At 52.7% G+C, this 24,245-nt stretch overlaps 1 protein-coding gene across 4 annotated transcripts in view; it reads right to left on the bottom strand.

Moving 5' to 3' along the window:
• The window catches only part of EMP2 (epithelial membrane protein 2), a 30,415-nt gene extending 27,075 nt beyond the window's left edge, over nt 1–3,340 (bottom strand). For 3 of the 4 annotated variants that reach the window (XM_045874961.3, XM_064592538.1, XM_064592537.1), the window contains exon 1: nt 3,175–3,340. The gene's annotated coding sequence lies outside the window, so the exon portion shown is untranslated. The remainder of the gene's footprint in view (nt 1–3,174) is intronic. The other variant, XM_045874956.3, reaches the window with a different exon arrangement.
• Between the last annotated feature and the right edge of the window lie 20,905 nt (nt 3,341–24,245).

Here is a 24,245-nt window from a genome sequence, read left to right on the forward strand (position 1 = left end):
CTTGAAATTCCCCAATCTTGGCCCATGGCTGCCCTGAATGCAGAGAGCTCTCACCCCCAGGCCTCACCCCAGGCCTTCACCCAAGGTCTGGCTGCCTGGAAGAGCCCAAGTGACTGGAACAGAGCTTCACTGGTTCTTCTGCGTCAGAGACAGCCCCCCCCCAGCCCCCACTCTGGGTATCGGGTTACTAGCCCAGCACTCTCTCGCTGGGTGGCAGCTCTGTCTCCGATATTTTTAGACACCCCCTTGGCCTGTCCCTAACGAAAGCCAGATGCATCTGAAGAGGAGTCCACTCTCTGCCCTCTTTGGGTAACTCCTGCACAAAGCCAGACTCCATCCCTCCTGGGGCAAGCAGGGGAGCCTCCTCTTCCTGCCACGCCCACCCCAACCCCTATTCCTTCCCTGGACAAGCTGAAGCCAACCTCCAAGACTCGGGCCTCCGTGGCCTGTGCAGAGGCCCCACCTGTCCACGGAGCCGGGCAGCAGCCACAAATTACAACACACACACACACACACACTATCTGCCCAAGGACAGTGGCTGGACTCTTCCTCCCAAACATGCCAACCAGCCAGCAATCCAACGCCATCCCATCTGTCCTGGAAAGGCATTTATATATTTTTGTCTCAACAACCTTCCCTCCCTGGTTGTGTCCGGCTGAGCCTACTACGACAAAGGGCTGGCCTCTGCTGGGCTCCCCATCCACCTCGAAGGTGGCAGAGAGGGACAAGAGAGTCCCCCGGGGATGAGAAATTGACCAGTGGAGTCAACTGATGAATCACCTGTTGCCACAAAATGGAGAGTCTGTACGCACACGCACGCGGTTTTAGCTCCTGCCTGGAATATTACATGCGAGGCAGAGAAAGGAAACCTAGGTGAAACTTTCACTTCCACTCCAGAAGAAAGGGCCTTATAAAATACCCGTGTGTGCGGGGCGGGGTGACCGAGCGGACATGCCCGGTATGTACAGTTACACCCTGGGGAGCCCTGCTTGCCTCTCCTGAGCCGTGCCATGCACCCGGGGCCACGCCAGCCAGACACGGTGCCACCTCTCCCCTGGGTGGGGCGGTCCAGTGGCCGCCCCAAAGCCTGGCCACCAGGCTGGCCACCTCCATGCCTTCCACCACAAACACCTGTTTAGGTGAATCTCAGTTTCCCCACTTTGGGGACAGAGGAGGCTCCAGGCTATGTGGCCTGCTCTCAGACTCTCACTCCCACTCCCCAATTCCTGGCAGGGGTGGAGGCGGCAGATCCCAAGTCCCTCAGTGGGAAAACAGGTTCGGCACCTTCCTGCCACCCCCATGCCCCTCCCTCGGCTGTGGGCTTGGCATCTGCCAAGGCCCCCGTGGGCATCTGGGCCCTGGTTTCTCCAGGAGGGTCTCTCCTGAATTCCAGGAAACCCACCAGGGCATTTCCAGGTGGATATGGAAAGGCTTGCGGTGGGGGGGGGGGGGGGGGGGGAGTCTGATGGGGATTCAAAGTCTGGCTCTTGGCACTTACTGGCTCAGTGAGCTTGAGAAACTGAATGTCTCTGGCCTGCCTCTCCCCACCTGCCACCTGGGAGCGGGGATGGAAGCAGCTGTGTGAGGCTTCCAGAAGGGGAGAGAGTGGGCGCAATGCATACTGCCAGGCACCCTGCAAATGTTCCATGAGCTTTGGTTCTCATCCTGGTCCTTTCCGGACTCCTGGAGAAACCCGAACTCCTCTCCCCTCCTTAGCCTCCTTACACTTTCTTATAGTGAGGCCAAATTCTGGGGACAGGTGACCTGCAGCAGTCAGCAGCCTCTGAGATTCCTTACTAATTCAGACGGAAGCAGAGAGGGGGCTGGAGCCTTTTTTTTTTTAATTGTGGTAAAATATACATAACCTACTATCCATCATTTAACCACCTATAATTGTAGATTTCACATACTTTAAATACATCCAAAATGTCATGTAACCATCATCACTATCTATACCCCAAATGTTTTCGCCCTCCCCAACAAAAACTCCAGACCCAGTAAGCAGTAACTGCCCACCCCCTGCCCCAGTCCCTGGTAACTTGTACTTTCTGCTTCTGTCCCTATGAATTTGCCCCTCCTAGGTAGCATTGGCAGGATCATACAGGATTTGGGCTGCAGGTTTCTCAAGCCCCTCACCCTTCCTCACCCCATCACTTTTCAGGCTGGTCTCTCCACCTGGTACACAGCCAAGGTAAAAGATCACTCCCCTGACCCCACCCCACCCCACCCCACATGCACATCTTTGGAGCCTGGGAGGAGGCAGTGCGCCTTTTCCCAAACCTGAAACTGGGCTGTCTGCCTTGTTCCAAAATCAGGTTTTGGGTTCTGTGGCCTGGACAGAGGGCTTTGCCCTGCAGGGTGTCCCTCCTATCCAGGTACCCTCGACTGGCCCCTGGTCATAATGTCCCCCTGTCAGCCCCAAGTTAGGGCCTCCTTTGGGTGTGTTTAGGACCCTGGAGAGTGTATAGTCCCTCTATACACGAGCTCTGGCCTCCCCTTTCTCTGGAATCCACGGGTGGGGTCCTCAAAGCCCCCCACCCCAACCAGAGTGGGGAGCGAGAAGCCTCATCCCAGCGGCGCCTCCAGGCTCCCCCACCACTCCAGATCTAAGGAAGTTGCTCCTCGTCGCTGGGGGGCGCAACGGAGCCGCCGCCGGGGTCGAGGAGGGGACCCACCGACCCTGGCCTGGGCGCAGCCCGTCCCTCCCGCTCGGTGAGGCGGGGGACGGTGCGCCGAGGCGCCCGAGACCTTCCTGCGACACGGGACGGCCCTGGACTCCGACAGCCCCGGGAGCGCAGTTGGCCAGGGTGAGGGGAGCCGCCCTGACTCCTCCCCAAACTTTTCCCGCCCGCCTCGGCGCAAAAGGCGCAGGAAGCAGTCCGGGGGTGGGGAGGTGGAATTCGGGGTCCGGGGTGAACTCGGCGCAGTGGGGCGGGGGGGGGGGGGAAGTCCGCGCCCTGGTCGTCTGGCTGAGGACCGGTGGGATTTCGGTACGGATGGGCCTCGGCCCCTCCCTGCTCGCCCCACCCAAGGCGAGGACCCCCCTCGGTCCCGTGGGTGCGGGAGCTCGCGGCCCGCTCCCCGGGCGCACGCTGCCCGCAGCCCCGCGACGTGGTCCCGCGACGTGGTCCCGCGCCCCGCGCGCGCCTCCCGGGGAGGGCGAGCCCCACTCACCGGGCGCTGGCGGCTGGACGGACGGACGGGCTGGGGCGCGAGGCGAGGCCGCCGGGCTGTTTTGAAGCTCTGGGCTGGGACTGCGCGCCCTCCCTCCTCCCTCGCGGTGGCGCGGAGCCTCCTCCCCGCGTCCCCTCCTTCCCGGATCCCGCCTCCCGGGCCGTGATGTCAGGGGCCGGGAGAGTGGAGTGGGAGGGACAGCGGCAGGCGGGAGGGGGACGCTGGCGGGAAAGGCCACAGCCCCGGGAGCGCCCCGGCCCCCCGGCCGCCTCCCCGCGCTCCCCCAGCCAAGTTTGGGGCGGAGTCTGTCCCTGGGTCGGGGGAAAAGGGAGAAAAGCGCCGCTCCTTCGAGCCAGGAGTCTCTCCCCCGCGCTCTCCCTGACGGGTTTCCACTCCCTCCCCTCCCCTGTCCCTCGGCTCCCCCTTTCTCCTCTTCCCCTCCTTCCCGTAAGGGTCAAGAACGAGGGTTCTGGAATCCGACTCCCTGCTTTAGAACCCCTTCTCTGGCGCTGTTCTTCAACTTCTTGCTCCTGTCCTTCCCGTTTCCCGCCTCAGTTTCCCCATCTGGAAACTGAGAGGACTCATGTGCTCTGGAGGTTCTTGGGGGGATGGGGGAGGAGGCCAGAGGGACCCAAGCCTCATCTGTGGAGTGGGGGGAGCAGTTAGTATGTGGAAAAATTGAAGAAATTCCAAAACAGGGCCACGGCGGGGGACAGTATAGTTTAAGCTTTTAATTTAACAGGTTAATGCTATTGGCATACACCCCAAAATACAAGGCAGGAGACTGTGCTACGGAAGAGAGAATTAGAAACACTTTTAGGAAATACTAATTTATTGTGCACTAGCTGGTGGGGCCAGAATGCCATGTTTAAATTGTCTGATGCAGGACACCTGGGCAGCTCAGTCAGTTAAGCATCTGCCTTCGGCTCAGGTGATGATCCCAGGGTCCTGGGATCAATCCCCACAAAAGGCTCCTTGCTCAGTGGGGAGCCTGCTTCTCCCTCTGCCTTCGGGTCCCCCTGCTTGTGCTCCCTCTCTCTCTCTCTCTCTCTCTCTCTCTCTCTCGCTGACAAATAAGTAAAATCTTTAAAAATAAATAAATAAAAAATAAATTGTCCCGTGCCTTTTTTCAGTCCTGCTGGGGAGCTCTGCAAGGGGAAAGCCTCCCTGGGTGGAAATTAGAGATCCTTATGATATTTGGGACCCCCTCTAAAGGGCCACCCCCCCCCCAAGATCCTGAGGTTCCCCAGCTGCTTCAGTGGCTGATCTGTTATCTCTCTTTGAATTCTGGAATTTAATGGCTGCTCAAGACCGCCATCCCCCAAGCAGGGGATTTTCTGTCGGGCTGGAGCAAGGACAGGAAGATGTTCATTTGAACTGAGACTCTGCCTTTAAAAGGGAAGGAGGTTGGGGTCTGGCTGCTGCAGAAGAGAGCCAGGTGGGTCCCCCCCCCCCACCAGCAGGGACAGTGGCACCTGCTGTCCCACGGCCAGTGGGAGGACAGAGGGCACTCAGAAGGCTCTCCCAGAATGGACAGCCCAGGGCAGGGGCTGGAACAGGTGGGTTTCTGCCCTTTGCGGAGTGTCTACTGTGTCCCATCACTTTGCAAACATCACCTTCGATATAACACAACAGCCCTGCAAAAGAAGTTGCCTTCATTTCATCCATGAAGAAACTGAAGGTCAGAGAAGCTACTGCTCAAGGGCCCCATGAGACACGTGGAGGGTGGATTTACACCCAGACCGACGGCAGCAAGCCCCACTCTTCTGTTCCCACCACGTCGCTATTTACCAAACGCTGACCACGGTCAAGCCATCATTCCTGCTCTATCGACATGCCACGTGAACTAGCATTCACTTAATTTTTTTCCTTTAAATCGACTCTGTTTATTTAACTATATTTATTTCAAGAGGAAGCCCTATAGCATCACAGGAAACAGGAAACCAGTGCCATTCACCAAAGAGAGAGGACAAACTTAACAGATACAAACACTACCCAAAATAACAAAAACAACAACAACAAAACAGTATACTCTAGCCAGATCCTGTTGCCTGAAAGAGTCTGTGAACCTGAGGTTCGGGATCTATCAGTCAGCCTGGGAGGTGTTAAGGACCCCCTAGCACAGGAGGAGACTCCCCTTGTCATCAGAATCATTGCAAGATCACCAGGAAAGGGAAACTGGCTCTCAATCTGTGATTCAAAGCTAGGCGGTGACTCCTCCCCATATTGTTATCACCTAAACCACCTGCCCTGTGCCTGCTGGTGGGGCGTGCCTCACCCTCGAAGAACCTGGCCAGACAGCAAAGAGCCTCTCCAGGATCCAGAGAAAGGAGTGGATCCATCGCTCCTCTCTATTGTTCCCAGAGCCACTCCAGAGCCCCAGCTCCCCTGACATTCACCTGCTGCCTGTGCCACCTTGTTTGGTTTCTTCAAATACAGTCCTATCACTCCAGTAAGACTTGAGGCAGAAACCTGCCTTTACCCACTTGTGTTTCCACTCCTGGTGTTTCCATAATAAGCTTGAAACCTCAATGTGGTGCAGGGAGGGGGACAGGGGAATAAGAGTGTGCTCAGTTGAGTTCTGGGTCCCAAATCTTTTCCCCCGATAGAGTACCTCCACAGCCCAGCCTCATGGCCAGCAGAGCATGCATTCCCCCTTGACCTTGAGCTAGACCATTGACAGGCTTTGGCCAATGGGATATTAGCAGACAGGACACACACGCAAAGGCTGGGAATGTGCTTGGGCAGTAGGGCTTGCCCTCTTGTGCTCTCGCCATTTCCATAAGCAGAATGTACCTCCAGGAGCCCACTGTTCCCAGAAAAATGAAAGACCTGGGGAGCACAGCTACCCTCGGTGACCTGCAGAACTTCCATCTGGGACGCAGAGCTGCTACAGCCAAGCTGCAGACACGTGAAGAACGAGGAATGCATGTTACTGTTGTGTGCACTGAGGCAACGTGGTTGGTCGTTTCATAGCAGTAACTGGGTGATGAAAGGCTGGGGGTGGGGGTCGGGTGGAGAAGAGAAGGTCGTTGAGAACTCTATCATCTCTTGTGTGTCCTTTCTGGCTGGCATGTTTTAAGCTTCTGCCAGTTGCTTATAACCTGCTTCTGCTGACTCTTTTCTGTTCTTACAAGGAATGACAAGGGGTTGCAGCAGGATAGGTAATGGAGAAGAACATGCGGGCTTTTGTCAAGAAGGATCGAGACCCAGAAGAAAATACCTAAATCCACAAAGTTAGGTTGGGAATGGATCAACTATAAATGTGATCTGACCATCGAAACCTGCTTTTGGTTGGTGGGCCCATTTAATCTTGACAGGTGGCAGGGGGTTCTCTAACTTCCAATGAATAAGTATTTCCTTTGAAAACAAACTGATGGACCATGTGATCTTGCCTCCCAGAGCTCACACCCTTGCATAATCCCCTCCCCTGGAGAGTGGGCAAGACACACAACTGGCTTTTCACAAATACAATAAGACAAACATGAGGGATGTCACTTCCATGAGTAGGTTAGAAGAATTGTGACTGAAGCACGGACCATGTTAGAGAGGGCCACCACAACGAAGAACCCAGTTAAGCCATGCCCAGATCCCTGACCCACAGAGACTGTGAGTTAATACATGTGTGTGGCTTTAGGCTCCTACGTTTTGGAGTAATTCGTCATGCCGGGATAGATAACTAACACGCTAAGAAAAGACTTAATATCCACTGCCTCGGATTTGGAGGGATGGGTTCTAGTTGTAATCTTTGTATCGGTCAGGATAGGCTGGGTGATGCCACAGTAACAAATGATCCCACGATCTCTGGCTTGCAACACAGGTATTGCTATATCTTGATTATATTATATGTCCGTTATGGGATGACTGTGACCACGTGTCTATATTGTTTTTACTTCAGGCTGCAGCTGATGGAGCAGCCTCTATAGGGACCAGTGCTGGTCTCAGGGAGATGGGAAGATAAGGGAACGAAGCACACGCTGGCTATTAAAACCATCTGCATGCTCACATTTCATGGGAAAAGCAAGTCACGAAGCCAAGCAGCAAAAAAAATCTCCCACTGGCCACATTATCCTGGCAAATCACTTTATCTCTCAGGGTCCAACTCTATCTTTGACCTTGGCTGACAGCTCTACATGCCTCTGGAGGTAGGAATGCAGTAAGCACGTCCAGAGAGCTCACAAGTGACATTTTTTCTTGACTCCTCTTCCAGATGTGAAGCAGGATCTTCAGACGAGGAAAATCCTCAGACCCAGGAAACATTCCAAGTATGAAGGTTATAGGCAACTACCGTTGGGTCAACCCCACCACCACCACCACCGCTGACCAGATGCCCTGCCATCAGCACTTCTAGGCATGGCTCAGCAGGCTGCCCATCTTGCCATAAGAGAGACAGCTGGGAAAGCCCCCGGTGCCTGTTCTATGGAGAAGCCAAGGAAGAATTCCTGGAGTGGGATCTGAGAACGACACTCTCTTGAGAGACCATTTCCTCCTTGTCGCCCACCTCCGCAGACCGGGTTGGGGGCGGGATGGAGACAATGGTTTCCAGCAGAGAAACAAGACCCCGTGTCCTCCAATTACAGCTTGGTGCTCTGGATCTCATTGCTCTTCCCCGTCATAAAACATCCCACAAGTCTAAGAGGGATTCACAGTACAAATATTGTCCGTTTGACTTCTGACAGAGAGATTTGACTATCACCGAAGTCGGAGGTCACAGAATTTCCAAACCCCTGGAGATAACGGCCCATAACCGCGTCACAATGGGCTTTCATGTTTTTTAAAGACACCACCTGTGTAATGAATGCAAATGTACGTCGAGCAGAACAAACCTATGGGGGTTGGGTCTGGGTTTTCCCCATAATGGAAATGTCTGGCCCTCAGCCCCAAAACATCTGGCTGCTTGACCGGAGGCCCCAGTTTTCATCAGGTTTGGCACCTGAGGGACAGAGCTTGGGAGCCCTCCCACATTTGAATTCCCCAAGATACAGTCAGAAAGAGTAACAGGAAGTGGAGGGGTGGTTTGCTCTCCACCGCCAGCATCATTACCACCCAAACATCTGGAGCCCAGGTAGGCCCGTGGGATGTTCTTGGCAAATCACAAAAGAAAGCCCTCTGGTGTCTCCCTGCATGGCAAGGCGGGGAGAGGCCCGCTTTCCTGGCCCATCTTCTACAAAGATGGGGGTCCAGTTTAACACTGAAAAGGCAAAGGAGAAGAAAAAAGTCCCTGCTATTAATAACGTCCCAGGGTGTACTCTGTTTTCCTAGGATCTTAAGCACGGTCATAAATATTATTCTTTCAGGCTACAAGAGCACCCTTGGTGCTTTTCTAAATATTTTTTTAAAAAAAACACAAAAACCTTTCCTTCTCTCCTTCCTGACAAACAATGGCTCACGGAAATAGTATTTTCCCAATCATTCACTTAAAGTATACACAAGGTGTGAATGTCCCATGTGCCAGACACCTCTTGAGGCCCTGGGAATACAGCATTGAACAAGCAGGTCAAAGAACCCTTGGTCTCATGGAACTTTCTAACCAATATTGATCCATTCTCTTCATTACCCTGCTTGACACGATACGAGTTTTATTTTGTATTTCTTCCTAAGATTCATGGATATCTTTGTGTGTGTGTGTATGTGTGTGTGTGTGTTGGGGGGGGTTGTCACTTAGGCTGTAAGCCCATGGAAACATCCCCTAAGCTGAGTGCCCCCTGGCCCCACCAGGCAACCCCAGTCTCAGGACTCAGGCGAGACTCCCCAAATCCTTATGAACTTCGGGTATGGGGAAGTAAGGATGTCTTCTGTTTCCAGGGGAAGACACACCACACACACACACACACACACACACACACACACACACCCCACCCATGGTGTCGTAGTCCCAAATTCAAAGAATGACAACTCAGGAGGGAGGCCTAGAAATTCTTATCCATTCCTCTGCTTCCAGGCAGGAAGATATGTGAACCATTCTGGGCCTTTGAGACTCTCGAACTTAAAGTCCTTACACCTGAACAGCTTGGGAATTCCCTCCGTATGTGGGATTCAAAATTTGTGGACACAGCCCGTTTCTATTTGCTCTTGTTAGTTCCTCCCCTGCAGGACATCCCCTGAGCGCTGGTGGCCCTGGGTAGGCAGCCTACACCTCCACACTCTGGCCTCTGCCTCCAGCAACCAACACAGAGTAGGGGCTCAGCAGAGAGGCTTTTCCCCCATAACACCGTTTACAATCTGTGATTATATTTTTTTACATTTTTGTTTATGGACATTCGCACTCATTGTCTTCATTCCCTAATAGAACGCAAGCTCCTTAAGAGCAGAGGCCGTATCTATTTTGCTCAAGGCTTTTTTGCCATCGTCTGACACACAGTGGAGGATAAATCAGGGTTTCTGTTGGTCTTCACAGCGCCTTTATGAAAATTTGAAAAAGTCGCCTCTTCCAAACCAATGATTTAGAAAAAAGCATCCTGTTGGTGCAGATAGCTTGGCACAAAGATGTCACCTTTACGCAAAGGAAAAACAAAGCCAAAAAATCCCCCTTTCTCCAAGCAGCCACAACCCCAAGACAGGCATGTGGCTGGGAGAACCTGCCTCTCAGTAGGAACTCTTGTGCCATGCCCAAACTATGTGACAAGAGGCACTGGAATCAATAAATATTTGATTAATAAATTAATAAAATTCCAATCCTTGGGGATAGGTGGTAGTTTTAAAATGTGTCTGCAAATTCTCTGACACTCAGCCCCATTGAGAGCTTGAGCTCACTGACTGGCATCCAGTCGACCAATAGAATATGGTAGAAGCGATTCCATATCACTTTCAAGGGTAGGTCACAAATAGCCATGCAGGATCTGCCTGGTTCTCTGGAGCCAGGTGCCGGAAGCACAATGATGAGCAGAAACAAGCAAAGCTCTGGTCCTTATGGAGCTTACAGCCTGTTGGGGTGGTTACCACTGGGATGGCCATATAACATATCATCCCAAGTAAGACACTTTTGAGAGTGAAGGGGTGCTGTTAATAATCGCAGTGGGACAATAATAATAAATTGATCAAAACTGTCCCAGGGAAACTGGGGTGCACAATCACCCTAACTATACTGAGCTAATGAACTAAGTAATCACTCAACTAAATGTGAACATGTTGGCGTGACAAGCCTGCTATGAAGGAAGAGGTAGACAGTGCTCTGAGAGCCTGCAGGAAGGGGATCTGACCCAGGCAGAGATATCATGGAGGGCTTCCTTGAGGAAGTGGTGCCAGCCCTTAGGCCTGAGATCTGAAGAGACCTAAGAGTTGGCTTGGCAAAAGGGAAGGGAGAGGACCCCAGGTGGAGGAAGCAGCAAGTTCAAAGGCACTGTGGTTGGGTAGGAGGATCTGAAAGAAGCCAGCGTGGCTAGAAAGGGGGAATCGAGATTGAGGTTATGGAAGGTGGTGGGGCCAAGGTAGGACTGGGGGCTTCAATCCAGCAGCAGTGGAGAGAGGTTGAGGGTCCCGTCCTCCCTGCTCTGTGGGAGGGAGATGGATGCTCATTTGTCACATCAAAGGAAGCAGTTATTCTAGTGGTGCCCACTCCTCTTTAAGCCTTCTGCGTTGGAGATTTGAGGTTACATGATATACTTTGTGGTCATAATCTGATGTGGCTCAAGAATTAGTATTGAATTTATAGAGTGCGCAGAACAGTGAAGTATTTTATGCATCTCCGTAAAGGGAACACCTGTTCTTGCTGCACAGAGGATGAAAATTAGAAATCAAACACCCTTTGTATTCCAAAATAGGGTCTCAAAATATTTTGAAATTTTCATTTAAATGGTTAGAGGAGGCTTGATACTGTTAGTTAAGCTATCTTCCAATACGCTATTTAATACAGCACCAAATCAATGATGCAAGTTCCCAGTGGGGAATGATCAACCAATAGCTCTGCTAGTAAATGAGCTATTTTTCTTCAGTACAGTTGCATGAAACATTTGAAAACAAGGAAAAGCAGTGACATGGTCTGCCTGACTGCTGTGTGGAGGTTAAGGGGAGGGGGCCAGCATGGACTCAGGCAGACAAATTACGAGGTGAGAAATAATAGGAACATGGAATGCAAGATTGCACTCACACTTTAAAATGGCACTGTGTTTGGGAGAATAACGCAAAGGGGACTCAGACGTCCCTCCAGGGAAATGTGTAAGGAAACTAACATCATAGAGAAGGCTGAAGAGTCTGGGGCTCAGATGAAACCTCTGAGTGTGCAGGACACGGTTTGGTCCATTGGAGTATTTGCTGGTGCAGATATGGGCTGCAAAGATGGGCTGGCCTCAGGGGACCAGTTGGCTTGATGCATAATAAGAAAGGGTTCACAAGGTAGCTTCTATGTGGGCTGTACTTTGATGGCGGGTTCACTGGCAAGAGGAGCATCAAAGGGGCAGGGTGGTTCCTAGGACACCTAGTTATGTATAAAGCCTGGTGTATTTACTCTACTCTCTGGCTTCCAAAGGGGTTTGAGGCAGCTTATGGGCTTATGATCAAAGATGCAACAATAGAGTTGACACAAAAGGAAATAGAAACTGTGTACACAGACTGAGGAGGAGGCAAATATATGAACCCAGAGACTCTGAAAGGCAAAAGCACATATGAATCATCCGGGAAGCCTATGAACCATGAAGATTCCTGGGCCCCACTTCCAAAGGCGCTGGGACAGGAGGTCTGGGGTGAAGTGTGTCTGCATATTTTGCAAGCTCTTTCCACACTCTCCAACTGCAAAGTGACTCTGAGACCAGTGGTGTGTGGACCACATTTTGAGAAACATTGTAGTAGTCCTTCAACCAAACATGGTCATAGTCACCAAGCATCCAATTTAACACCAGGCATGTGGTGAGTTGACATCTTGGCTGGTGGAGGGCCACCTTACCTTCCTGGGGTGGATGTGAGCCCCTGGGGAGCACCATCAGTTCACCTGAACTACCTCGTCTTGCAGCTGTACCTTTCTGTGTCCAGAGAGGGCTTTGGGTGTGTCCATGGGTGGGGTGGAGACCAGCTATTGTCACCACGGCAATGGAGAGCACCCACCTCTGGATCAGCCAGGCCAGGTGTATTAAGCTGGTGGTTGGGCATGGTGAGCTTTGCATTGAGAAGGGAGACAACCTGGTGAGGTAGGGGTTAATTTGTCCAGCCCTGGAACAGCCTATCACCTTGCTGGGAGAGACCCAAGGTGGAACCACCTTTGTTCAGGCCTCCAATGTACACTGGACACCTCTGAAAGCCCGGTGTGCCATTCTCAGCTAAGCCTCTGGAGCTTCATTAGTTCTGAGCTCCTTAAAATTTCTCCTACTTCTTTACTAATCCTTTTCTGGGCTTCAATAGCCCCTTCCATGCTTCTGAAACACTGGGAATCTCTCCTAGGGTGTTGAGCAACAAGAAAGGGGACAAGGGGTGGTAGGATGGGCAGACTTTACCTAGGACATTGCTACTTAAGGCATGATCCACAGACCAGCAGCATCCCATGAGAACCCTTGAAAAATGCAGACTCTCAGGCCCTACCCACGTACGGAATCAGAATCTGCATTTTAATAAACTCTCCAGGGGAATCACGTGTGCGTTAAAGTTTAGAAGCATTGCTATCCTTATTTATTCATCCAACAACTGCTTACTGAGGGCCTCCCAAGGGCCAGGCTCCATGCTAGGTGCTGAGAGATGAATAAAACACACAGGTGAATGAAAATGACATGGTCCCTGGCCCAGTGGAGGGTACAGTTTGGCAAGGGAGCCCTGAGATAAACAAGTGAAGAAACATATAAGTTGTGGCAACTGCTATTAAGGAAGTAAAGAAAGACCAGTGGTCAGAGGGACCAAAGAAAGGAAGGACACTCTGAAGAGCTGTCTTTTAAGCTTGGAAAGGTGACTGATCCTTGGAGAAGGAGTCAGAAGATTCTAGAATGGATGCCCGAGGCTTGTCCAGGGTCACTCAGTGAGTTGGAATCAGGTTGTGATCTCAGGGTTGTGGGATCAAGCCCTGTTTCAGACTCTGGACTCAGCACAGAGTCAGCTTGAGAGTATCTCTCTCCCTCTCCCTTTGTCCCTCCCCACCTCCGCCTCTCTAAAATAAATAAATAAAATCTTAAAAAAAAAAAAAATTCCAAGCAGATCAGTAAAGCCAAGCGTTGGCCTGAGGAGTCTCAAGATGCTCAGCCGTCATGCAAGAGTCTAGAGAGCTGGGCATTGCGAGCCCATGGGCTGTCATGGATCCAGGCTGGTCCTAACTGGTCAGGTTTACATGCCCCAAAGCAAGGAGCAAATACTCTGGTAGTCCAGGAGATGGTTTCAGGCAATACATGGGCACAGAATTAATACCATTAAATTATGGAGTAAGAATGCTATTCTCTTCCCAAGTCCTGTTCAGTCTCTCTGATGACCACAAGGAGAAAGACTCAGTTGGGTGTTAGGATGCCTTCAACACCTATGGATGGAGCTTGGCGGTTACATCCAGGCTCTGCACCTCCATGTGAGTCAGCTCAGGCCGCCATAGCCAAGTACCACAGATTGTGTTGCTTAAACAACAGAATTTGACTACCTCACGGTTCTGGAGGCTGGAAGATCAAGGTGTCAGCAGGGTTGGTGTTTTCTGAGGCCTCTCTCTTTGGCTTGTAGATGGCCATCTTTTTCCTGAGTCTTGACATCATCTTCCCTCTGTGTGTGTCTGTGTTTCCATCTCCTCTTAGGAGAACACCAGTCATATTGGATTAGGATCCACCCCACCAACCTCCTTTTAACTTTAACTAGCTTTCTAAAGAGACAGTCTTCAAATACAGTCACATTCTGAGGTACTGGGGGTGAGGATTATAACATATGAATTTGGGGGGGACCACAATCCAGCCCCTAACAACCTCCCTAGTTGTGTAACTTTCACAGATCTCTCAACCTCTCTGTGCCTCAGTTTACCTATCTGATAAAGGGGATTATGGTATCCACTTCATGGGGCTAATGAGCACAGACGAAATGCCTAAAACAGCACTTGGCACCAAGCCAGCCCACAAGCACAACAGTCATTATAATGCATGGCATATAGTAGGTGCACAGTAAAATTAGCTGTTGAATGACTGAAAGAATCCTATCCTCCTAAAGAAAGAGTGCTCAGGTCACAACTCAAAAGTTTGATTAGAAGAGGGAGAAGGTGGGGGGCAAAACAGGCAAAGGGGATTAAGAGGTACAAACTTCCAGTTATAAAATAAGTAAGTCTTGCGGATGTAACACACAGAACACAGTCAATAACACTGTAATAACTTCAGCAACAGATGGTAACTAGACTTACCATGGGTATCATTTCATAATGTATACAAATAGTGAAGCAAAATGGCATCCATCTCTAACAGCCTATGGTATGTCAATTATACTTCAATAAGAAATCGAAACAAAAACCATCAGCAAAAAAAGAAGTTTGGTTAGGTAAGAGCATCTAGGTAGAAATGAAAAATATTCTTTTGCTTTCACTACATTTTCTCCAGTACCCTTCCATTCACAGGTAGGGAGTCTGGTTTTCAATTTTTAGCAGTGATAAAAGTTTCTTTTTATTTTTTTAGAGAGAGCGAGAGCGGGGGAGGAAGGATAGGTGCAGAGGGAGAGGGAGGGAGAGAATCTTAAGCAGGCTCCACACTCAGCACAGAACCCGATGAAGGGCTCAAATCCCACGACCCTGAGATCATGACCTGAGCCGAAATCAAGAATCAGACACTTAAGTGACTGAGCCGCCCAGGCTCCCCAAAAGTTTCATTTTTAAGTAAGTCTATTTAAGTCAAAAATACAGTTGATTTTTTTTTTTTTTAAATGAAGCAAAATCAAGGGTCACCAAACTTTTTCTGGTAAGGGCCAGATGGTAAACATTTTCGGCCCTGGGATCCCAGACCTCACAGGGTCTGTGTCGCAGGCTCACAGCTCTGAAGCCCTGAAGCCAATCCTGGATGAGTGGGCGTGGCTGTGTCCTAATAAAACTAGTTACCCAAGCAGCCAGGGACTGAATTTGGCCCCCAGACAAAGTTTAACAAGCTCTGAAATGATTGCATAGGTCAGAGGTACAGAAATGGCAATGAGGTTGAAGGTGGCACTCAGAGGGCCGAATTCAGGGAAACTTGTTCTAGAATAAATCTAGGTAATCGGGAACAAGGACTCAGAGGAAGAGAGTGAATCTCGGGGCCTCTTCCCACACGCAGCCCCCAGACCTTTTCCTGGCACAGCCTTTTTGAGCCTGTCCTTGTGTCACGGGCATGCAGGATGTCACGGGATCCCCAAGGCAATGTTGTACGAAGCTTTACTGTCTCCCCACTTTCCTCTTGCCAGTTGTGTGAGTGCCCACCTATCCAATACACCCAGGGGTGGGTACTAGTGCTCCCAGGAGAGGTAGGAGCACCGAGGAAGCCCCCTTGGGCCAAACTCCTCCTGTCTTACCCCCACCCCACCCTGGGCTCTGCAGAGAATGTTCCTTTGGCTTCTCCTGTTGTCACTGATTAATATGTAAATATTCTTAGATGGGGGAACCTCATTAAGCCATTATCCCATTAGCTACAATCAGCCATTAACACGTTAGCTGGAGCCATCACCCAGGAGCTTTCCAAAGTGACAGGACAGATTACGGGAACTGGAAGAGTCCAGAAGGGTGGGGCCCATTGCTACGTTTCCCAGGCAAGGAAAGTAAAACCTGGCTAGGAGAAAAAGCAACAGTTATGGGAGCAAGACTGTCCTGAGTAGTGGTCCCTAAGCTACTCCTCTTTATGCTAATTTTATTGAGCTAGTATGGAGTGCTAAGCACTTTACAGGAGTCTCGCTCATGTAACCCTCAGACCACCATGAGGAAGTGGGCACTGTGATCCCCATTTTACAGACAAGGAACCCGAGGCTCACACAGGCTCATTAACTAGGTGATGGAGCCAAGATTCAAAGGTCTTTGTGGCCCCAAACACTCAACCCTTTTACTAGCCCCACTGAGGCTTCTCTCCTCACTGCCCCCGCCTTCATCAGCTTATCTCGAGCCCATCTCTATGCTCCAGGCCACTCCACTCCAGCCCAGAATGCTTCCTTCTTGCCTCCCCCACCCCATGAGACTCTCTTGGGAAGCCCTATTCAAGTGCTCTTAGCCTGGCACTTCCCTGGCTCCGGGAAGGATGCCAGGGAGACTCTGGTCTCTTGTGCTGATGATTCCACACCAGAGTCAGTGCTGAGGAGCTGGAGAGACACTAGGATACCACCTATCTTCCCAGCGTGCCTCTCCATCTCCAGGTTAGGGGTGTCACAGTTCACTGGCTGGCACCTCACCAGCCCACACCCCGCACTCACCCAACCAGTTGGACCACACCACCCACATGCCAGCCAGATCCATTTGGACGGCTGGATGGCAGGACCCAGCTTGCCTGCCCCCTTTCCTCCCATCCTCCCATCCTCCTGCCCTCCCACCCTCCCCGGTGTTCTAGGGCTCCTCCCCAAACCTGAGTGCTCTGTGCTTCTCACAAAGAAGAGATGCAAAGACTCCTTCCTGGAAGCTTGGGGAAAGGAGAAAGGGAGGCTTAAGGTCAGGGATTCCCTACCCCTGGGTGATTTGGCTCACGATTGTAGGAAGTGACCCCAAAGCCCAAGTAGGTCATTTGGAGGGAGGTGGGGCAGTCCTGCTTCCATGGGGAAGGAAGACCAGGTTCAGCGAGTCCTGATAATGGCCTCCTCTCCTCTCCCCGAGTGTCCACTTTCCCCTCTGGAAATAGGACAAAGAATTCCCTCATGAACTCTTTGAAGTATTCCCTGTGAGGATTCCCTGTGGTCAGACTTAACCCCATTGCCTCATTCATTCATTCAAACATTATTTCTGGAGCACCAACCATGGGCCAGGGGCTCGGCCAAGCTCAGGGAGGTAAGACACGCAGAGAAGGGCTCTCACGGGGGTTATGTCAAGTGAGGGAAGGCAGACAGAAAGAACCCAACAAATAAGTCAGCAAAAGAACCTGAGCTATTGTTGTGTGCCATAAAGTAAATATAGGGGCCTGGCTGGGTCATCTCAGAAGGGCTCTCTGAGGACGTCTCCGGTGAATGCTGAAGTGACAAAAGAAAGCCAGCATGGGAAGGAAGGTCTGGAATGGAACGTTCCCAGCAGACAGAACAGCAAGTGCAAATGCCCTGGGGTGAGGAGTTTGCCCCGTCCAAGGAATAAAAAAGTGCCAGGGTAGCCTGACTGTGGTGAGGGATGAGTGAAGGAGTGGGAAATGAGGTCAGAAGGCTAGGCAGGGATTTCTGAGGATTGCGAGCACAGCAGGGGGGCTCCATGGCTGCCCCACTGCACGCCTTGGGAGAAGTCTGGAAGTGGGCATTGCCTTCCTCCTTCCCTCCTATTTCCCCAAGCGGAAATTTCAACTTGGAGAGGGCATTTGATTGGCTTAGATTGGGTCATGTGGCCACCAGTGGTACCTTGTTGGATGGCCCCCTCCCTACCCCTGCCCCGGTTCTGCCAGTTCTGCATGGGATGGCCCAGGGGTAGTTCCCAGTGGAGAATGGGGTGCTGCTAGCAGAGGGAGGGGCCCGGCGCCATGCAAGCCGAAACTACAGGTGTGCACTCTACCCCACCTCCAAGTTCTGACCTAGACCTTCATGCCTTTCCCTACTGTCTGAGCCCCACTCACTGTCATCGCCCCTGCCCCCACCCTGGAGTCTGTGTGACACTTGTGGGTGACACTCATTTGTCACAAAATAGAGAGAAATGCCCATCTCCTTTGTACTTTGGGGTGGCAGGAAGCAGTTGGGGCTGCTGATCTACCCCATCGTGGGATTCTGCTTCTCCTTCTTTCAGGGTTTGCGAGAGAACCCCTTGTTCCCCCTACCCCCTGCCCTCTGCAGCCTTCTTATGACCGTGTGGGTGTGGCCCCAGAATAATGGGATGGATTTCTGCTGCCTGTGCCTCCAAGCCCACTCATTGGTCTGCATCCTACCTCCCGTTTCCCCACTGAGAGTACAGCACAGGGAGCTCGCTGTGCCTGGGTTTGACTGGCTGTGTGACCTTGGCCAGGTCACTAACCTCTCTTGTCTTCATTTTCTCATCTCTAAAATGTGAATACTACTACTTCGTAGTATCCAGCGACCTCACAGGGTGGTGGCAAGAGTAAGTGGGCTCACGTACATAAGCCCCTAGAACAACCCTTGGCACTTACTGCCTTTGGGAGGGTGGTGTGTGCATTTTACAAACCCCTACGGTACCTTGCCTGCACTGTGTGCTTCGAAACTCTGTCAACTTCTCTTGTTCCTTTACTCAGCCCCAACCCATGGAGCATTTGCCAGACCCAGGAACTCACAATGAAAGGCCAGACAAGGTCCCTGCCCTTGAGGAGTTTACTTTCTAGGGGAAGAGATAGACCATGAAGAAAAAAACCAAGTTAATGAATAAGACACTTTTAATAGTGATAAGTGTTGGGAAGAAATAAAGCAGAGTGACAGAGACAGTGGTGGGGGAGTATTTTAGGCAGGGTGATCTGGTCTGGGAAGGTCTCTCTGAAGGGTAACAGGTAGAACAGAAGAATGACCAGCCATGGGAAGAGTATTTCATGTAGAGGGAATAAATAGCAAGTTCCAAGGCCCTGGGGTAGGAAGGAGCTGAGTGAGGAAAAGGAGGCAGTTGTACGTGGGATAAGCAAGGGGGGAGGGGAGAAATCAGAGAGGCTGGGGCCACATGAGGCAGCTCTCTTGGGCTGTAGTAGGAGTTTGGATTTATCTTCTGGGCAGCAGGAAGCCCAGGAACAGGAAAACTCCTGTTTTCTCAAGGACACTAGCTGCCAGTGGGGGCGGGGGGGGGGGGAACAAATGGAAGGGGCAAGATGGGAAGGGGAGAGATCAGTGAGAGGAGAGATGGTGTGAATAGAGACCCACCCTTAGATCCCTACAGAGCATTGACACAGCCCACTGGGAGCATGGCCCTCCAGCCAGAAGCCTGGGCCTCATCTGCAAGGCCGCGTTATTCCAAGAGAGAAAGCTCCCTGCGCTCTTTCCCCCGGCAGCCAGCCGGAGCTGAGCATTCCTGCCTGGAACTCTCATGCAGGATCGGCCTATGGTCAGGTCAGTCAGTCCAGCCGCGGCCCCATCCTCTGCTCCTTCCCACCTCCGGGGAGTGCCCAGGGCAGAAATCCGGCCCTGCCCACCCTGCGCTGTGCTCTGATAACCTCCCCGAAGGGGAAGCCGGTTGTTTGGAAGGAAATGAGGCAGTGGTCACGCTGCAAATAGGGCTGGGACCTGTTTCCAGGGCTGAACTGGGAGCCTGAAGGCTGAGATCCCAGTGGAGAAATTGGGAGGTCTTCCCGGGGCTGTGGTGGTGGGATTCAGTGAGGCACCTGCCCCAACTGGCTTTCAAGGGGCTCAGAGCACTGCACTAAGCAAAGACGGATGTGATGGCTCTTAATCCTCAGTCCTGTGAAGTGGGCCCGGGAGAAAGATCATAATCCCATGGAGGGGTCCTTGGGGCTGACCCAGAATGCAGACTACCCCTCCCTGCCCCTGCCTCCTTCTTCAATCTGGCATTCTCTTGTCCCCATTCCACCGGGTGGGATGGGGAAAAGGACCGGATATAGGAATTACAATCCTATGACTGCACATTGGCAAGCCCAGGAGAGATTTTAAAGGGGACCCCACCTCCACCCAATTCACTGAGGCTCTGGGGTGGGGCCCAGGCACTGGTCTTTTAAAGAAAATCTCCACCCCCACCAAAAAAAAAAAAAAAAAATCTCCCCAGAGTAGCCTAAAGTGCAGCCAAAGTTGAGAACCTCTGTGTCAGAAAGTTTTGATTCTGCGCTTCTCAACACTGATGGAACAGCCCAATCTCTTCGGCGTTTTTTTTTTTTTTTTTAAATAAACCCACATCTGGGCCCCTCCCCGAACCCCTTAGGCCAGGATCCCTGAGCAAGGGACACTATATTTTTTTAAAGCTCCACCAGGTGATTCCAAAGAGCAGACAGAGTAGAGCATTTCTGATGGTCACATCTCACAGGTGTCCAGACAGGGAGACTGAGGCCCAAAGAAAGGTGACTGGCCCAAGGTCACACAGCCCACTAATGGCAAAGGCAGAGCTCAAAACCAAGACTCCAGCTTCCCAGGCTCGTTAGCACCCTGCGCCCTGATGGGGGAGGTCTCAGAGGACGCCCGTGTGACGCGCCTGGGACCAACGGCTTGCCCAGGTTGGCAGAATTGACAGAGCGGCCCCTAGGAACCCTCACCCTGGGGTAAGCCCTTCCTTTAGGTGTGGGAGAACCCGTTGACAATGGTGAGCTATGACCCCTGGGGGTCTGTCACTTCACTCGGCAATTTACTTTGAGTTCATTGAAGGAGACACTATCCAGGTGAGCCTAACCGAATCCCACGAGCCCTTTGAAAGCAAGAAGTCTCCCCTGGCCGGCGGCAGAAGGGGAGATCCGACTCAGGCAGGCCTTGGAGGACTCAGTTTGCCAGTGCTGGCTGGGGAAATGGGGCCAGGTGAGAAGGAGCAGAGCGTGCCCGCTGACAGCCAGCAAGGAGATGGGGACCGGACAGCCACCGCCAGGAATGGCATTCCAGAGCTTCCACATAAAAGGCGGCACCCTGAGTCCAGAGCCTTAAGGCCCAGAGTAGAGAACCTGGCCTTCTGACCTCTAGAACCAGCAGCCCATAAATGCATGTTGTTTCCTGCCTCAAAGTGTGTGGGAATTTGCTATGCCGCCCTAGAAACCCAAGACACTGGCTAAGGCTGAAGGAGGAGCTGTGGAGGCCTGCTGACCCCCAGCCCCCCAAACCAGGCTTTCCCCAACATACCGGGGAAGGAGGGAAGTTCCAAGGAGAGAGAATGAGGATGGAGTCAGAGACCTGTTGCCAGAGACCAGGCAGACGGAGCAGCCAAGGGGACGGGTACCAACAGGTGGGCATGGAGCACGGCCAGGGCCCCGCGCCAAGACACGCCACGGCGCCCCCATTCCCGCTGCTGGCCCTCCCCCAGGGGCAGCGCATCTCAGAACTCATGTGGGCGCCTGGCTCGGAGCAAGAGTGCTGTGGTCTGCTGGCAGGAGGGGATGGCATGGGCAGAGGTTTGGGACACCGGCCACGGACCAATACCATTCCAGAGACCCTACCCCATGCCTGGGGCGAGATCTGGGGCCCCTGGGAATGTATGCCCCCTAAAGGGCAGGATCTCACTTCCTCTCGCACTTGGGAGTTGGAGCAGCTGGGCACCCCCAGGGTGCGAGCAAGCGGACATCAAGTCCAACCTTGAACTTGGGCAGGGCAGAGCCCTGCATGAGACTCCTGTTTATCCTTCTTTCTTTCCCTGAGGGTTTCTAGAATGCCCTCCTGTGCCTTGTTAAGCTGTCTAAAACCCCGTTCCCCTGTGGGTAGCATATTGTCCCCCACTTCATATACTATACCCCCAAGCCCACCTGCCTGGGTTCCCCAGACGTCCACTGGCCCAGGCCTACTCCTCGCCCGTCAGTGAAGCTCTGGCAGGTCCCTCATGCCTCCTAGAGATCTGAGCTCAGAGACTAAAGGAAGGAGGGTGAGGCCAGGGGCCCTGACAGCTCCCAGAGCAAACATTTCTGCTCAGCGATCCCCAGAGCTTGGTGCTTACCTAGCCATTTTTGGTGAAGGACCAGTTTGCTTGTTTTGGGGGTCCGCGCATCACAAGCCAATTCCATACATACCAGAAAAACAATAAAACCTGCCACAGGCCTGCAAGTCGCACTGATAGCTAACAGCTTCCCAGATTTCTGAAGTTCTGGTGCTCGGCGCTTCGTGAAATGTGCAGACGGGCCACGCACTGTCTGGACACACAGACAATGATGGCATGAGTGGGTGGGTGCTGGCTGCTACAAGGCCCCAGACACCTGCCCAGAGGCTGGGGACAGCAGAGGCTGGGGAACCGGGGAGGGAAGGCCCTGAGGTTCACACAGGCTGTGACCCCCACAGGGAGGAGCCAGGCTGGGAACCAGGAGAAAACCCTGGGAGGCGGGGCTGGGGGAGGCAGCCTTGGGAGGGGAGGACTCCCCCCAACCCAGAATCTGGCTCCAGGGGAAGCTTCCGCAGGGGAGGGAGCAGAGTTGCCTGGCCAAGTGCTCTGTTGTCACAGTCCTTAAGCTTCTCCGGAGTTGTTTGTCAAGCACCTTCTCGCTCAGATTCCAGTCTGAGAGGAATGCATACTAACAACAGGAAAGCAGGGTTGGAGGCCTCCCAGCGTCTCTGGGCCCAGCCTGGGGACAGCTGGCTTCAGTCTGCTGGGCGTCGTCGGGTCCCCCTGGCAGGGTGGGGTGGCAATACGGTCTCTGCCCGGTGTGCACAGAGATGGCAGCTCAGATTGCCTGCCCTGCCCTGCCCTGGGCTCTCAGAGGAGAGGTGAGATGGAAACTCTCCCCACTCCTCCCAGAGGGGGCTGACCCCACACCCCACGGGCTGGCTGCCAGGGTTTCTGGACCAGGAGCTCAGGAATGCCTCTCCTCTCTCACATCTTGCACACAGTAGGCGCTCGGAGTGTTTGCCCAGGCCCCGCACTCTGCAGCCAGACTGGATGGAACCCGGCCCCGCCCGCGTCACCTCCTGAGCCTGGGCCCATGATGGCTGCATTGTTCCAATTCCTCCAGGTTTGGAATGTCTCTGTTTACCATCAATGTCAACCCGACTCCAGAAGATCCAGCTCCGAGAGGCCTGCTGGGGTCTGCGGGGGGGGGGGGGGGGGGGGGCATGGGGCGGGGCGATGGGAACAGGCCACACACGCAGCCCCAAGCCCCCTTCACAGTCTGCAATGTTGGAGTCCCCAACCCAGGCAAGGCCACTCTGGTCCTTGGAATGGAGCAGCCGGCTGGGAGTCGGCCGGCAGGAGCTCCGTGGGTCCTCGTTGTTCTCTGCCCAGGCTCCCAGCCCCTCTTCTCTCCTACCTTCTTCCTCAGCAGGAAGCACTGCTCCAAAGCACTGCCCTCTCCTTCTGCATCTTGGATCACACAGGTCTCCGCCTGACATGACCCCTCTCCACCTGCCCAGACCCTCCCATCTGTGTGAGATCTCAGCTCTTATCGCCAGCTGGATTGGAATCTGACCGCCGTGTTGCCTTGGGCAAGTTACCCAACCTCTCTGTGCTTCCATCTTCTCATCTGTAAAGTGGAGTGTCGGGAGCATTTCTCATATTCGTGGCAGCCTGTCACCTTCGAAGAACCTTCTGTCTCTGGGAAAGCGTCCTTGGTATGAGTCCACGCTCGCTAATGTGGAAGCAGATCTCAAATTTGCAGCCCCGTTGTATCTAGGACCAAGCGCTGGAGCAGAAAAGGATGCAGCCACATCAGACTTCCATGAGAACGGGAAGGGGGGTTAGTTCGGGCATCACCTTTGCTTTTGGTGAACTTGGTGGCAGAGGCAACCGGATCTTTGGGAATGGCTGCAGATGGGCTCGTGAGCTCTGGTGTTCAGGCAGTTGTGTGTTTGTTAAAGTGTCCCCCTGGTAAGTATTATGTGTAGCCGTGTACTACATAAACCCAGTTTGTCTCCCCAACCCTGAGTTCATAGAGCTACTTAATACTTTTTCAGGAAACCTTTTCTGGGGGCACCCCCGGGGTGGCTCAGTTGGTTAAGCGTCTGACTCTTGGTTTCAGCTCAGGTTGTGATTTCAGGGTCGTGGAATCGAGCACCGAGTCGGGCTCCACGCTCGGCGCAGAGTCTGCTGGAGATTCTCTCCCCCTCCCCCTCTGCCCCCCACCCCATGCACACGTGCACTCTCTCTCTCTAAAACAAATCGTAAAAAAAAAAAAGAAAGAAAAGAAAAAGAAAAACCTTTTTTGCTTAAATTAGCCAGAGTAGATTCTATTACTTGCAACCAAGACCTTAAATGAATTCATGGGGGCAATAATAATGTCCACCTCCTGGGGCGGTTGTGAGGATTAAGTACCCCCACAGTACTTGGTACTGTGTACAGGCCAGTTGAGCACTTTGAGTATCTCCCTTATATCTAGGGTATCCATCTTCACAGTTTGGGGACAGTGTGCTATGCCTATGTCCCAGAGCACACCTCCCTCACAGGTAGGGTGGTTTTCCCTGCCCCTGCCAAGAAGGCCAAGAACCCCGGGGCAGGGGGTACACATGTGACTCTA

Source organism: Mirounga angustirostris, unplaced genomic scaffold (genome assembly GCF_029215605.1).
Source record: "Mirounga angustirostris isolate CCGP_5_RB_7025 unplaced genomic scaffold, mMirAng1.0.hap1 SCAF_5, whole genome shotgun sequence".
Taxonomy (NCBI): domain Eukaryota; kingdom Metazoa; phylum Chordata; class Mammalia; order Carnivora; family Phocidae; genus Mirounga; species Mirounga angustirostris.